The sequence below is a fragment of the Simochromis diagramma genome, unplaced genomic scaffold (genome assembly GCF_900408965.1).
Source record: "Simochromis diagramma unplaced genomic scaffold, fSimDia1.1 OVJJ01000293.1, whole genome shotgun sequence".
NCBI lineage: Eukaryota > Metazoa > Chordata > Actinopteri > Cichliformes > Cichlidae > Simochromis > Simochromis diagramma.
In genome coordinates, this window is record NW_024386801.1 from 25,528,390 (window position 1) to 25,543,692 (window position 15,303).

Here is a 15,303-nt window from a genome sequence, read left to right on the forward strand (position 1 = left end):
TGTAATCATGTACAAAGGGTAATACATTATATGTATCTATTTAATTTACAGGGGTTGATCATGTTGGAGCGTGAAGGCCTTAAACTTTGTTGTAATTGCTGAATATTCAGCATTAGCTTAGCCAGCAACAGTCCAGAGGTTGTTCATGCTACACTGAGAGGAGGGCAAACAGTGGCTGGAGATTAAAGCAGGAGCAACATTATCTGAACTCTTTAAAGCAACTTTGGTGCACCAAGAGAGCAGTAAGATGGAGTTTCATGCAATCTATAAAAATACAAAGATTAACTATATGAGTCACAATCATGGATCAGCTACTAGTTATTCCTCCGCAAATAGGGACATAGTTTCTGCAGGACTGCGATTTTACTACAAAATGACAGAGACAACTGTTGTTCAATAAATTTAACCTCATAACAAAACATCAAGCAGTGGAGGAAAACCTCTCTGCCCTCCAGCTGGATGTGAAGCCAAAAACTATGAGTTGTACAAGGAAATTATCTCTTTAATTTGCAGCACACTGAAATTTTAAATGGGGTATATATATGCAGGTCTTCCTGCACTGATGCACTGGTACAAATGTACTAGAAGTCGGCCAGTAATGACTGGTGTGCCAGATTACTGGCTGATGGATTATTGGTGGAAGTTAGTAATGAGTTTGAAAAATAAATAAGTTGGAGGCCGGATAACTGTGTAAAGAAACAGATTTGAACATGTGAAATGTGCCACCATGAACTGACTGTGCTTGTGTAATTCCTATTGCTGCCAGAAGGGGGAGACGGACATTTCACACAGCTGCTTTAATCATTTTTAGATTCAAAGAAAAACAGAACTAAATTTAGTAAACATGAGAATTTCTGTTCTTTTAAATTCATTTTGTTTTTTCAAAATAAGAAAGCGTGGTCCCCATTTGGGGACCAATGCCCTACAGTCCTCTGTTTACAAATATATAAGAGTGTGTGTGTGTGTGTGTGTGTGTGTGTATACATAAAGGACTGTGTGTGTATAATCACTGATAGTAAATCCAATGAATTGTGTTTTGTAGAGCATGAGAAAGCTCTGCTGATTTGGCCAGTTATACGTGCGCTATCAAAAGGTCACCATTTCATTACACACAACACAGCCGAAGTCCTCCTGTCGCTAAGAAAGGGAAACAAAAAGAAAGAAAAATGTCACCAGAAACAGAACAACAGTGAACATGTTTGTACTGCTGGGCGTCACAAACTCTGTGGAGCAGGTGTTGCATTCAGAGGAAGTGTGTCTGCAGGATCGTCTTTGGAGATGTGATTTTAATCATAGACTCGTCTTGAATTCACTTGGAAAGCAGAAGGAGAAAAAGAGCAAGAAACATCCAATGCAAAAGTATTTACATTATTCACCTAATTTATTTCTGTTAGTTTCAGCTCAGTGTGAGAGTCTTTGCTGCTGCTTACACTGTGGTCGAGCTCCTTTACTTTCTGTCACGCGAGTTCCTCTCCTCACACAGACAAAGGGAAAAGTTAAAAACACTAAAAGTTTTCTTACTACAAGTGTTAACCTGAACATGAGGAGAGGGTGAGCGTGAGAGAGCCAAGCTGACAGTGAACGCATCGTTGTTGTCTGTGGCATAATTAAAGCTACTACTGTTTGGCGCACTTTTTGCTCATACCTTCCTCCACGCTGTGCTCGGAACGTGCACCGATGCTCTTAGACAGTAGTGTTTCTGAGTGCAGTTCAGTCTCTGAGTCCCTCCTGGTAGTTAGTGCATGACCACAAGTGGCAGAAAAGATCCACATAGATGCAGGGTCTGAAAAATTAAGCCAGTGTGGATTTGCCTTAAACTTAAATATTTTTATAGGCCACCAGGGGGCGATAGCTGTGGTCGCAGACTTCCTGTCCTAAACAAGCCTGTGGGGAAATGGCGCTCTGCAAGAACCTCAGTAAACACTGAGTTTACAGGCTCAGCCACTCTGAAGGTCTTCAGTACCAGACCACACAAACCAGTGGGTGACATCACTGGAGCACCGCCCATTTTTTTTATGGGCACTGTCACCTTCAGGCATCATTTCTGACTGATGCCCACTCACACTAATGCCTCCCCGTGAAATCGAGCCACTGCTCTTAATTAGCTCGTAATACATTTGTTTTTAATGGAGACAGTAACCAACCAATGGTGTGATACACTTCCAGACTCACTGACACTGAAAGCGATCCACTGACCTCCATAGCACGTCTGCAAACCGTCATGGCGTCACCATGAACAGCAGCTCGCAGGCTGAATGCAGCAACTATACATCACACCGATCTGACAGCTGACTGCTCGAGCATCTGCTGTTGGAAACATATAAGTGTGTGTCTTGTATAAATAACCTGCCTCTGTGTGTGTGTGTGTGTGTGTGTGTGTGTGTGTGTGTGTGTGTGTGTGTGTGTGTGTGTGAGGAAAGTGTCTGTGTATTAGCCATTCGGGTATTAGTCCACAGAGACTCAGATCAGGTCAGAGGCAACATTCATCTCTCAGCCATTTTTCTGCCGAGCAGGAACATATTACACACACACACACACCTACACACAAACACACACACACACCTTACACTCTGAAATCTGGTGTAAAACTGCGAAAGGCTGCATGAATGCTTGGTGTCATCCAAGAGGGAACAAAGAGAGGATCCAAACAAAAAGCGGTACAGCTGACCTTCAGTTCACTTCAGAAAGCCTGAAAAAGCAGACTAATAACAGCTTACACTCTGCTATTTTACTTCATTCAGCTCACAGTTTAGTGCGGAGACTGGAGAAGAAACAGTGCTATTTCAATTTCTGCTTCCTGCTGTGCACATTAAAAGTTTTCAGTCGTGGTTTCAGGTCAGATCATCACCAAGCAGAACTTCTTTCAAAGTTTCCAGTGAATGAAAATTAAATCAAAGAATTTCAGTTCAGTGTTTGTAAAATTATTCACTCCTAACCTCTCGACTCTCGCCTGGTTCACATCTGTTCCTGTGTGCAGTGCTAACCTAAGCAGGTAGAAAGAGCTGGAAAGTGAGAGTTCAAGTAGGACACCAGGACCAAGCTTCTTTGTTTAGCATGCAGCTACAGTGCAGCCTAACCTTGTTCCTGCCCCTGAGGATGTTAAGATGTTAAGCTCATGTACTGAGCTCTCTCCTGGGGATGAATTCAGTTTCATAATTTATCAGCACCATTTGGTCGTGCTGTGGTTAAAGTAGAGCCAGAGGTCCATGCCCGCAGGATGCGCCACATGTGAGTCTTTTGTTTCAGTGTTTTTCATTTTGAATGGCACACCTGTAATCATATCTGCACAGCTTCTTTCTTCTGATGATGGTTGCAGACAATGTCACGCAGCACAGCACTTCACATTAATATGTCTGTGAAGGTTCTCAGTCATCCAGGTCATCGTAGTCAAAGGAGCTTGCAAAGAAAAGCGTCTGGACTTCTTTAAGTTGCTTGAAGACGTTTCACCTCTCATCCGAGAAGCTTCTTCAGTTCTAACGCTCAGACAGAAACTGGTTCACCAGAAAGACAAAACGCCAAGACACAAACTTAACAATGTGGTGTATGCTGTACAGTGCAGCGAGGAATGCTCAGACCTCTACATTGGAGAGACCAAACAGCCACTTCACAAGCGCATGGCACAACACAGAAGAGCCACCTCCACAGGACAAGACTTAGCAGTCCATCTGCATCTTAAGGATAAAGGACACTCTTTCGAGGATGCCAATGTTCACATTTTGGACAGAGAGGACAGATGGTTTGAAAGAGGAGTGAAAGAAGCCATCTATGTCCACTGTGAGCGACCATCTTTGAACAGAGGCGGGGGTTTACGACACCAACTCTCTGCCATCTATAATCCAGTTTTGAGATCCCTTCCCAGACGCCTTAACGCCCACTCACATCCTGGGCCATCTGACCTCAGGAAATCACATGATAAGGTGGGGCCAGGTTTCACAATGAACACACCCGAAACTCTGGCTGATTTGGACCCACGCCCAGTTTCACACCTTGGCTCAGGCGACTAGAGGATCATCAGGGGGTCCTTTTGTCCCTCTGTGGGGGGAAACTCCCACTAGGTTTATATCTGGGACTCTCCACCATTTGACCTTAGAACTGAAGAAGCTTCTCGGATGAGAGGTGAAACGTCTTCAAGCAACTTAAAGAAGTCCAGACGCTTTTCTTTGCAAGCTCCTTTGACTTCACATTAATAATTACTGAGTTTGTTTGGGTTAAAATATATAAAATAAAAATAACTTCCACACAGATCAAAGCGATAAAAGGTGCAGGAAGAAGAAACTCTAATGAACTTGCAAAAAAAGGGGGTTTACAAAAGCAAAATGCCTCTATTCATACCTGTAAATGTAGCTATGCTCATCAACACACAAGCAAAGCAAAGCCACGAGACCTGCAGTGATGACATCAGGACCTCATAAATGTTTGTAAAGGTGAGTCTTGAGCTTTGAATAAGCTCACAGGTCATAGACTGCAGGGTGTGTGGGGTGGGGTTGCACGGCTGTGAGACCTGTGCCACCTTCAGTTGTTGGTCTGGAGTTTAGGATGGATGACTGGGCAGGATCAGACCTGAGAAATAGTTGGGTTTCAGAGTCAGCTGACTCCTGGCAGGTAACTTACTTACTGGCATGGGGGGGTCTTGGTTTGCTTGGTTTGTCTTGTTCCTGTTACTTTGGCTGGTGTCATACCGATGATTAGTTGCAGTTTGATTCACACATTTTCACCCCTTTAAACTTTGTTTTCATCCTCACTACTAATCACAGTCTTAGGTGTCATGCTGTAGACTTTATATGGTTTAATGAACAGTCTTAGGCCATTAAATGGGACTCAGTATGCACTCACTTACCAATTTCAAGTATTTTACCTGGCCATGAGTCCACCTACCTGTAAGTGGTGTGTGTAGAGTATGATCCATGAGGAAGTACAGCAGGCTGAAATAAAGCAGAATTATCCTTTAAATGACACCATTTCTCCTCCAGCTGTTCCATAGCACCAGCTGTAGAATGAATAGATTAAAAGTCTCTCAAACATTGTGCCTGATTTGGATGAAAATCTGACCGTAGCAGCTGATGTATTTCCCAGAGTGTTGTAGTTCACGCAACTAAACCTAGTACAGTCTTTTTCACCTAAAAGTGAAAAGGATGTGCTAACTCCAAATCTGACCACTTTATTGCGGCCACTTTAACAAACATCCAGTTTTATCCTGCTAGTGGAAATTCATGGAACTGATAGACTAACTGGGAGACTAACTCACAATAACACACATCTTGGCTTCATGTGATTCTTTGTATTTAAAATGAGTTGGGGTGGGTGTGACTCAAGCAGAAGGCTGACAGCAGCACAGAGTTTAAAAAGGCACCAGGAAGAATTTCCTTATGTGGGAATGAGATGTCACAGTGGTGCCAGCATGATGGGTCAGGATGGATGGTCTTGTCATCATCTGCACAGGGAGCAGTGTCACAGGGTATTTCTACATTATGGAGAAGAAGATGAACAAAATAAAAAGTCATAAAATGATATGTGACCTGGCAAAATGCTGTAATGGAGCCAGTCTATCTGCTTGCATGTTGAAGTAATAAAAATGGGGCTGTTGGTCCAAACCTCATTCGATGGTCATCTAACTTACTTCTGCACCATTTGCATTCAATGTGTCGGGCCAGGGAATCTATTTTCTGATAAAGGCATCAGCATTTAGGGCAGTGTGGAGGAAAAGTGTGAGGAAATGGAGACGGACAATTATTTTCATCAGGATCGGAGTTATTTAGTGAATGAAATCATTTCCATAAACACATTAAATCCATCTTTTCATGAGCTTGCTTAGTGGTGTGCTGGCTGATACTGTAGCTAGTACTACGGCTGAAGGTTTGTCTTCCTTCCAGCTGCTCTGTGGTTAGTGCGGTTCTCAGTGCACATTGAGTTGGTGCTGATTTCTCTGGTTAATTAGGGAGTGATCATAAATGACATAACTGACTGATGTAGATTTCGTTGCTATGCAGATGATACCTCAGTATATTTGTCTAAAAGAAGTAATTTAGATTATCTGGTGAAAGTACAGGCATGTGTCAGAGACATAAATGTCCTGATGGCCTGTGCCTCTGCTTGTAAAACCAGATAAAACTGAAGTCATGATGGAATGCATGTCATGTGGTTGGAGCTTACAGAGATTAGGTTACGGCCTCAGTCACACTGTCCTCTAATTTACTTGAAAAAATTGAGAATTTTTACCTTCAAACTAAAACTTTGTTGGTTGCAGTAAAAAGGCACAACTTATATTTTGAAGGCAAACTATCTTCATTTCCAGGTTGTGTCTTCAGTTACTGCCAATCAGAGAAAAGTTTGCAAGAGTTTAGAAAAGATGGCCTCTTCCATGCAAATTAAAGGTAACCTGCTAGCAACCAAAGCAACTGCAAAGTTTCAGTGCAGCACTGTTTACCTCTTTCCAATGAATTCCACACTTAAGAGGGGCAGCATCCTCATAAACCACTCATCAACTGGTTGTTGAATTCATGCTTTTTACCTAGCAATTAGTGGTTACCCATTGATTACCATGTGGTCTCTAGGCCCGTGTAACTAGCTGGTTCCCATTTGCCATTATAACCTCTTAAAAAGATATGAAATAGCACGTTCCTGAAAATTTGCCATATTATCTTTTCCAGATGTGTATTTTTAAACGGAAGTGTCTCTTGTTCAGTGTTGCTCTTCTGGTACCGGCCTTAGTTACAGTTTCTCGTTTTGTGCCATACTGAATACATAACTAGATTATTTTTTTTAAGTCTTAGACATACCATATTTCAAAGTGGAGGATTATCTGTAGTATGAAATCATTCACTCATCATCAGTCATAAGTCATTAGCCAATGAGCGTGCAGTTTCAGTCAGACCCTCTGTTCCTCATCGCATCCATTTCTTTGTAATCAAGATGGCGACAGCTCATTTCACCAGCAGGTGATGTAGCTACATCCACCTTTTATACTGTCTGTGGTTCCAGCACTTAGATTAGATGTTGGTACTTGCTTACTCCTTGGTTCAAAAGTGGGAGAGTGGGCTGGTTTATTTCTCATTTCCAACATGAAGAGAAAGTCGTGTAGGCTTGAAAACTCGTCAAACATGAGTGAGTTAATCAGCAGTAATTCAGGCCGATATCAGGCACACAGAAAGCACAGTGTCCTGTTTTTCAAATTTAAGGAAAGTGAACTGGATCTTCTCCTCTGCTTCAGACATGCCTGTTTTCCCCTCCATGTGCTGACTGCCAGTGTTTTGGGTTAAATGTAGATTCTGCTGTGATTGGCCCTGTGAAACTCTGCCTCCTGGCTGCACCTGCTGCTGATTCGTTAGGAGCCCAGTGTAGTCCACTTGTTGGTGGATCCACCTGAGAGAGGCCCTGTTTAAGCCCAGCTGAGTGTGAGTAATCCTCAGCTTTGACTCTGTGAAAGTCTAGTTTTAGTTTGTAAATGCAGCAGTGGACGGTTAGGGCACCCAGTGTGCTGAAGCCGCCTGTAAGGTTGAGCTCAGGTAGCAGGCAGGGTTAATCCTGTGCTTGAGGTGCTGGTTCGTGCCTGGGGTTGAGCCTGGTGTACACACACATCCAAATGCACTCGTGCATACACACAAGCTGTTGTGTTGATTCACATCAGCTGCGGCGTGCTGCTGCTCTGGATTTGGCTGATTTCTGTTAGCTCGGCGCTCTCTCAGGTCCTGCTGTCCCTGCAGTTTCTCTCCACTGCTTCGAAGTCATCTCTTGATTCCTTTTCCTGTGTTTGACATTAAACATCCTCACCAATCCCTACAACCTCCACCTTCCCTTCCCTCTACCCTTGCTGAGCTGGGAGCTGACCTCCACCTTTACATCAAGGTTCATGGGACAGATATATTTCCACCTCAAACACAATCTGTAACTGAAGAGTGAACCTTTTTAATATTACAGAAATTGTGAGTGTGTGCAGGTAGACATAAGTGACTGCCTGTGGGTATTTACATTTCTAAAACATGGAGCATATTTCAAAGTGGGCGTCTTTCTGGATAAACTGGACACATACGGGTAAGCTGGCCGTTAGCTGGTTACATGCATGTGATGTACTCTCAGTTTCAGGCCTGACTGTTTATCTATCCACAGTATGGAGCCTTTCCAACACAGCCTGCAGTGATTTGTCTGTGAGAAGTGCAGCTCAGAGAGTAAAAGGATAACCTGAACCAGCCAAAACCTTCCTACCATCTTCCACTTTCACCCAACGACATGGAGTCCTGTCTCTGACTCGCTCCTCATGACGTAAGGATCCTGCAGCAGTTATCACATGAGTGTGTTGTTTTCTTCTGTGTTTTCCACAATGGAAGATGGCAGGAAGCACAGACAAGTCTGTGTACTTGTCTTCCTCTAATTAACAGTGTTTGCTCATTTAATTTCCCAGGGTGCTGCGCTGCAGATGGTCAGCATAAACTGTTCAATAAGCTCAGCTGTTCAGCCATCACGGGCTCAGTGTGTGTGCACACACTCATCCACAGGTCACTATGCTTCTGCCTGCATGCAGAGCACAGTGCTCTCCTCCTGGAAGACTTTTCAGCTTTCACACACACCTGTGAGGCAGTGCAGAGGTTTGTCGGGTGACTTTTTAGCAGCCTGGTGTCGTTTGCATGTGATTTAGAGCAAAGTCAGAAAACGGCTGCAACATCACTGCCGGAAGACACAGTGCTGTTAGGAGATGTGGATTTACAGTGTAGTCCTGCCTTTGACGGATTTCTACACATTCCTGCTGAACTTGCACATATGGCCACCAGAACGTCACCCAGTGATTCGTCCTTCTCTGAAACCTTGAGCAATTTTTTCTGTGAGGAGTGAGCGGTGGACATGCCTGAGACTGAGGGAGGTGCTCATCACTTCAGTCACACTATAGCTCCGCCCCAGCTCAACATCCCCATTTCCTGCGACTTTATTACTTTAATAATTAATAATTTCATGTTTTATACAATCAGACCAGGAACCAGTGACTGAGACCACAAACTCATCACGAAGGAGTTTTTTGAGCTGAGATCAGTTGAACGGGAGGCCCATTTTCTCATAACAAGTCTATACAATCAGACCTGTTACAACCAGAGGAGCCACTCCCTGCTGGACATTAGAGAGAATGCTGTTACCAGTTACCTCAGTTAGTGTTTAAGGATAGCACTGAAACTTCAAAACTCTGCAGTTCCTCTGATGTCCAGCAGAGGCGGCTGTGAGTCAGTCCCCATAGACTCAATGTTTTTACAGCAGAAAAATGTTTACAGGCTGACACACAAACCGTTTGATGTCTGTGGATAATTTCCTTCTTCATCATCAACACCTGTACAGGAGGATGTTTTTAAAAATCATCTGGATTAATGTTTACATTATTAAGGGCGTGGCCTCTTTGACTGAGAGGTAGATGGTGACTATGCAGCTGTAGCTGCTAGCTTCACCTGCGCTGGACCTCTGAACTGTGTGTGCTGTTGGAGACTTTTGAAGCATTTTTAATGACATCATTTGACCAGTGATATGGCTGCTGTGATGTTACTGTTCTAACAGACTGTCCAATAAGGTGGAGCTCCAGCTTTGCTGAGTGAAATGTGATTATTTTAATTAGATATTGTTGATTAGCAGATACTTGTGTCTGAGTGAGGCTCACATACACACTGTGGATGCAGCCTGTAAACTGCTTGGCTGCTGGGATTTACTCTTTGTGACTTGTCAGTGTTGTAACTGAGAGGTAACACACTCTTTCCCATAGAGACTGATAATTCATTTTGATTTATTATGGTTGTTACTTGTTTATAATGAATCTCGTGGCGTTTTCAGGGTTGAGTATTTTTGGAGAACGTATGAAGATCATTTATGATTTATACGGTTTGATTTGGGTTCCATATTAAAGTTTTCTGTTGCTGCTGTGATGCTTGACAGAGTCAGTCTTAATAAAGTTTTCCTGAGTGAGTCTGATTTTGTATTCAGTGTAACTTTATTGTCAGTGCAAAGTAAGACCCATCCATAACATACAGCCTCCCGAACATGCTCCATCAGGCAGCTTGATTGATTGGTAATTTATTTCAACATGTGAACAATATCCAAGTACATTTAGAAAAGAAAATAAGAGAGAAAAAAATACTATACAAATTACATACAAAAAAAATTCTGATTAATTTACATGTTGAAAGGGAGTGGGAAGAAGTATCAGTCAGCTTCAGTCTCTATTTTGAGGATGAAATCACATTTCAGCTGCAGCGCCTGTCAGAGTGTGCGAGGTGCACTTGGTTGAAGATGAGCGTCTGCATTTGCATCAGCATGCCACGTCAACAGCTTCTGAACAAAAATAAAAACACCCGAGTGAAACGTGTCATTTCTGTGATTACTTTAGTCAGAACACTGAGTTACCTGATAAAAAAAAAAATGTTATTCAATCCTCTTGGTCTTTTTTCCTCTGCATCAAGCTACTCTCTGCAGGCATCAGACCCCCAGCCCGCTGTGTCCATGTGGAGCCAGGGCTGAAGCCTGTGCTTTAACATCACCTCAGCTGCCACGATGATCTCTACAGATCCTGTCAGAGCAGGTGGAGTTAGGCAGGCAAATGTATCAGCAGTTAGAGGTCGATACAGAGTTTTTTAGCAGATCAGGGAGAAGCATCAGGATTACTGTTCAGCTGTCTCACCACAGAAGTTTAAACTTTAAAAAAGAGCTTCGGTATCCACAGGTAGGAGATATTTAAAGAGCCTGAAGTGATGCTGTGATTCCAAACTCATGTTAAAATGCAGGCGAATGTTGTTTGGAGAGGTTAGAAAGTGAATAATGCCGCCGACACATGATCTTTGCTGGTTTAACAGAATTACAGCAGACAGAGTGTGAATATGAAGCACAGCAGAATCATGGCATCAATATTTAAAAGTACTGAAAGTCTCCAAAGTGAAGATGAAAACAAGCTAAACGTGATCTTGCTTCTGGTTACAGTAATGAGCTGGAAAAGCCCCAAATTATGATGATATTAACTGATCTTAAATATGATCAACCTGTCTCTAATAATCGTCTCTGCACCCTTCAAGCTGGCATCACAGCACAGAAACAGCTTTAGTGAAGGTTACAAATGATCTTCTTATGGCCTCTGACAGTGGACTCATCTCTGTGCTTGTCCTGCTAGACCTCAGTGCAGTGTTCAATACTGTCGACCATCATATCCTATTAGAGCGAATATTGGCTTCCCTTCATTGGCTTCCTGTTAAATCAACACTTTAAAATCCTGCTCCTTATTAAACAAGTTTAACTGAAGCAACCTGAAATGTTCTGTCACACTGTCTGCACTCAGTCTGAAAAACTGTTTTTTTTCTAGTAAATATCTGACTTTATAATCTTGGTGATTGCAGGCTCTGTTATTTATTTCTTACTCATCGCTGCCCTAATACAGCACTGTTAGTGATCACAGTATAAATCATGCCTACGTTGAACAGAAACTCTTAAATTAAACAGAGTATTTTTAGCTCCTACAGTATCTGAAGACTGAGAGATGACAGCAGGCTGTTGGGGTCCTATAACTGACTAAACCTTGTGCATGTGCAGCAGGAAACACGAGTATGACACTTCCTTCACCGTCGTTTCTAAGTGAAGTTGAAACCGTGCCAGGGAGTTTGTGCCAGAACATGAGCAGCATGCTGAGTTCCTAATGTACCAGCAGCCGTATGCCGAGGCCACATCTGAGTGTAAATACTGTACATCCCCACATGTGATGATGTCCTCGGAGCCTCAGGGAGACGGAGTGTGTGGAAAATGAGTCTGAAGAGCCTGAAGTGAGCATTCATGACAGACTGAAGGCTGGTGATTATAAATCTGTCTTCCCTTTGTGAAGTCCTCTCCAAGCATAACAGAAGAGCTGAAGACATTCTTCATGTGGCTCACAGTGAAACATCGTCATCATCGGAGGAAAAGGCAGGAATATAGAGCTGGCTTTCCTCCACACAGCAGGATTTCTTAAAGGAAAGGTTCACTCTTCTCTCACGGCCCCTTTATTGTTGCATTCGGTCTTCCTCACGTTCAAACCCTCCAGCACAGGAGGTTCATGGATGTAGTGAAGGAGGACGTGCAGAGGGCTGGCGTGACAGAGGAGGTGGAAGCAGATGATTCGCTTAAAGCAGGAACATCAAACTCATTTACATCATACAGAGCGTTTTTTAATCAGTGTCACAAACTTTAACTACACATTTAATCCCTGAGATATTCGACAGTTCAGCAGCACATCTCAGGTTTTCTACATGATACAGAAATTCAGCTGCATGTCATAAAAAATAAAATACATTGCAAATTACAGAAATAATAAAACAATATTTAAAAAGACTGAAATGCTTCTTCAGTGAATGAAAGAAATCTGTCAGCATGTCTGAGGGTAAGAAATAAATGTGTAAAATCACAAAGAAAGAAATCGTTTTTCTACTCCTGTGTCGTCTTTGTGACATCATTTTAACATTTCTTTATCCTCTCGTTATCTTTTAGATTTTTTTTTCAGTATTTGGTTCAAATTTTCATTCTTTGGATATTATTATTAAGAAACACAGATTTGTGTAATTTGGACTCAGAGTCAGAGTACTTCCATATAAAACCCTCATAAGGGCTGCAGACTGTGCCCTTCACTGCTTGCACTGGAGCCATTGTGGATCTTGACTGTTAACAGGAGGAGCGGTTGGAGCAAGCGAGTGCCGGCAGGCTGAAAATGGTGTCAGCCCTTCAGTAGATTAAAGTCTCTGCTTCCTGAAGCTTTAAACCTAACATGCAAAACGCTCGCTGTCCTAATTGTTCTCCGAGGACTCTTTAGGTTGTGCAGAAGAAAGAACATGAAGACTCGAGCTGAAACGTGCATTCCTGTTTCCTGTAATGGGGACGTGATCACCCCTCGCCCACCACGTCTTTACTTTGAGTCTATCAGAGGGTATTTTTCAAAGACAAGTTGTACAAAGGCTTTCTCACTTCTATTATAAAAACCACCAGTCAGCCAATTATGCCGCACCTCTGCTCGGCCGTCTCCCCGGACTTCCCTCATTTCCTCCTTCAGACGGCGAGCGGCGGGACACAGCGCTGCCTTCCTTCAGGGGCCGCTAGTTTTAGAGCAACCTACTTACCAATGTCAGGCGGTCTCATATTTAGGTGAAGACACGACCAATTTATTTTGTGCACATTACAGTCTGCCTCAGCTCCCTCTTTACCTGCTGTCTGATTTCCTGCTGCTGGTCATTTGTTTTCCTCTCTGAAAGCGACTCTGCTGCTATTTGTGGCACAAACCGGCTCCGCCTCAGATCCGTCAGGAGCTTTTTTTTCAGCCCAGCTGAGCAAATAAAACCAAATTATTTCCATCATCGATTAGGCTTCCAATTATTTCTTTGAACTGTTTTGCGTATGAAACGAAGGTAATCAGTGAGAAATCAAACCGTCTTTGATGAACACTTCAAAACTCCAGGATGCTCAGTCATGAGGAGAGAGCTCTGAAGACGAGAACCCAGGAGGGGCAAAACACTGTGTGATTATGGAAACACAAGCAGATTCATTTTGGGTTTATTAACTGAGTTTTACTTTTTTGTTTTGCTAATTGTGTGTTCATAACCAAACGTGGCTCGAGTAATTCATACCCCGGGGGAGGAGCCCTGACTATCTCCTGTTTAGCTTTGTTCTTATACTTGGTGAAGTACAGCACCAGGCTGCTGCTGCTGAGTATTTCCCTGTAACACCGCAGTGATTTTACTTAAAGTGCCTCGAGCTGACGCTGGAGGGTCACATTAGGAGGGTTAATTCAGCAGTTTGTGTTGGAACTAATGACACAGAGTTACTAAGTGGAGCTGTGAGTGTAATCTGCTAACAGCGCACATGAAGAATGAGTGACTGATCAAACAACATCCACACGAAACTCAAGTTTCAGGTGTGTTATCCAAAATCGAGCCAAGGCAAATCAAACCAGTGAGAGGCAGCTGACAGCTGATATGAGGTGAAGTTGATGGGGGCTGTGTGGAGGTCAGGGTGGCCCCTCCCAGGATAACACAGTCATCTCTGAAGCCTTAAATATGAAATTATTGCTAGGAAATTCAAAGATTTTAAAATTTGAGTGTTTATTGAACCTTCTGGAAAATGTAAAAAAGAAAGAGAAATTAAATATCAGGAGTTTTAATTTGTATCATATTTGCTACAGCTGCATTTTTGTGTAATTTATATAATTTATCTTATAAAGGATGTATTATGCATTTTGTTTAGGTTTTCCAGAGTAAAATAAATCACACAGGTGATGTAGAGGTCTGAGAAACTCATGCATCAAATGTGATCCACTTGACTTTACAGGGTAAGTACATGTATTTACAGGTATATATACATGTATATACAGGTATTAATACATGTGTGCTGCATGCTTGCTCTGGGGAGTTTCTGCATGCTGTGGGAGGCTGCAGATATTAAAGTCAAAGGAAAGAATCTGACTGACAGCCAAAGTTTCTGCAAAATCCAGAAATACATCAAGTAATTCACTTTCATTTTTCATTTACCAAATCACAAAAGTAATGCATGACAGACAGACACACTGAAAAATCTGATGAAAAAATTGATGAAACCCAGATTGTGATGTTGCAGAGCCCTTTGTGCACACTGAGTGAAGCCACACAGAGACTTTACACTGTACCTTGATTTGAGTAACTCTTCCTCTCCTTCCATGAGCACTCCATTTTAAGTCCATGAGATCCCCAAATGAATTAAAGCTCCCTGCAGAAACTAACACAGCCACATCAGGCACCAAACCATGCGCACTTTGTTTGGGTCTAATGGAGGAGGCTGTCGTGTTGGCACAAACCAATGGTGAGAATAAAGAGCCGGAGTTGATGGCAGTCTCTGATCATTGGATGTTTCACACTGATGGAAAGTCTGGAATGGGCTTCATTTAAATGAGGAACTGTATGGGCAGAAATCTGTCCCATCTGTTACGGTTCGGCGTTGGCAGTGTATTGTTTTAGGCGTTTTGTTTTGGCGTGACTGTTATGTGTTTCCTGTTTTACTTTGAAAGTCTGTGTTATCTTAGTGTGCAATTTACGTGTCCCTGTCTCGTCAGTGTAAGCGTTGCCCCAGCTGTGTTTCCCTCTTGTTGTCCATTTCCTGATTGCTCCCTCTAGGTATTTAAACCCTGTGTTTCAGTGTGTCAGGGTCGCGATCTTCCCCCCCGTTGTAAATAGTTTGGCGCCTTGTGTTGTGATGTAAATAAATATCGTATTTTGCTTTAAAGGAAATAGTTGTCGATACTTTCGTTTTGGGATTATTTTTGTGGAGGCCCGTATTAGTCTTTTTTATGAGTTCGCCCTCCTT

General features: G+C 42.7%; 1 long non-coding RNA gene across 1 annotated transcript; it reads left to right on the forward strand.

Moving 5' to 3' along the window:
* The first annotated feature begins 7,304 nt into the window (after nucleotides 1-7,304).
* LOC120729387 lies at nucleotides 7,305-9,928 on the forward strand. The gene is made up of 3 exons (XR_005694926.1): nucleotides 7,305-8,028; nucleotides 8,104-8,256; nucleotides 8,396-9,928. It is a non-coding gene; the product is annotated as an uncharacterized LOC120729387 (long non-coding RNA).
* The last annotated feature ends 5,375 nt before the right edge of the window (nucleotides 9,929-15,303 follow it).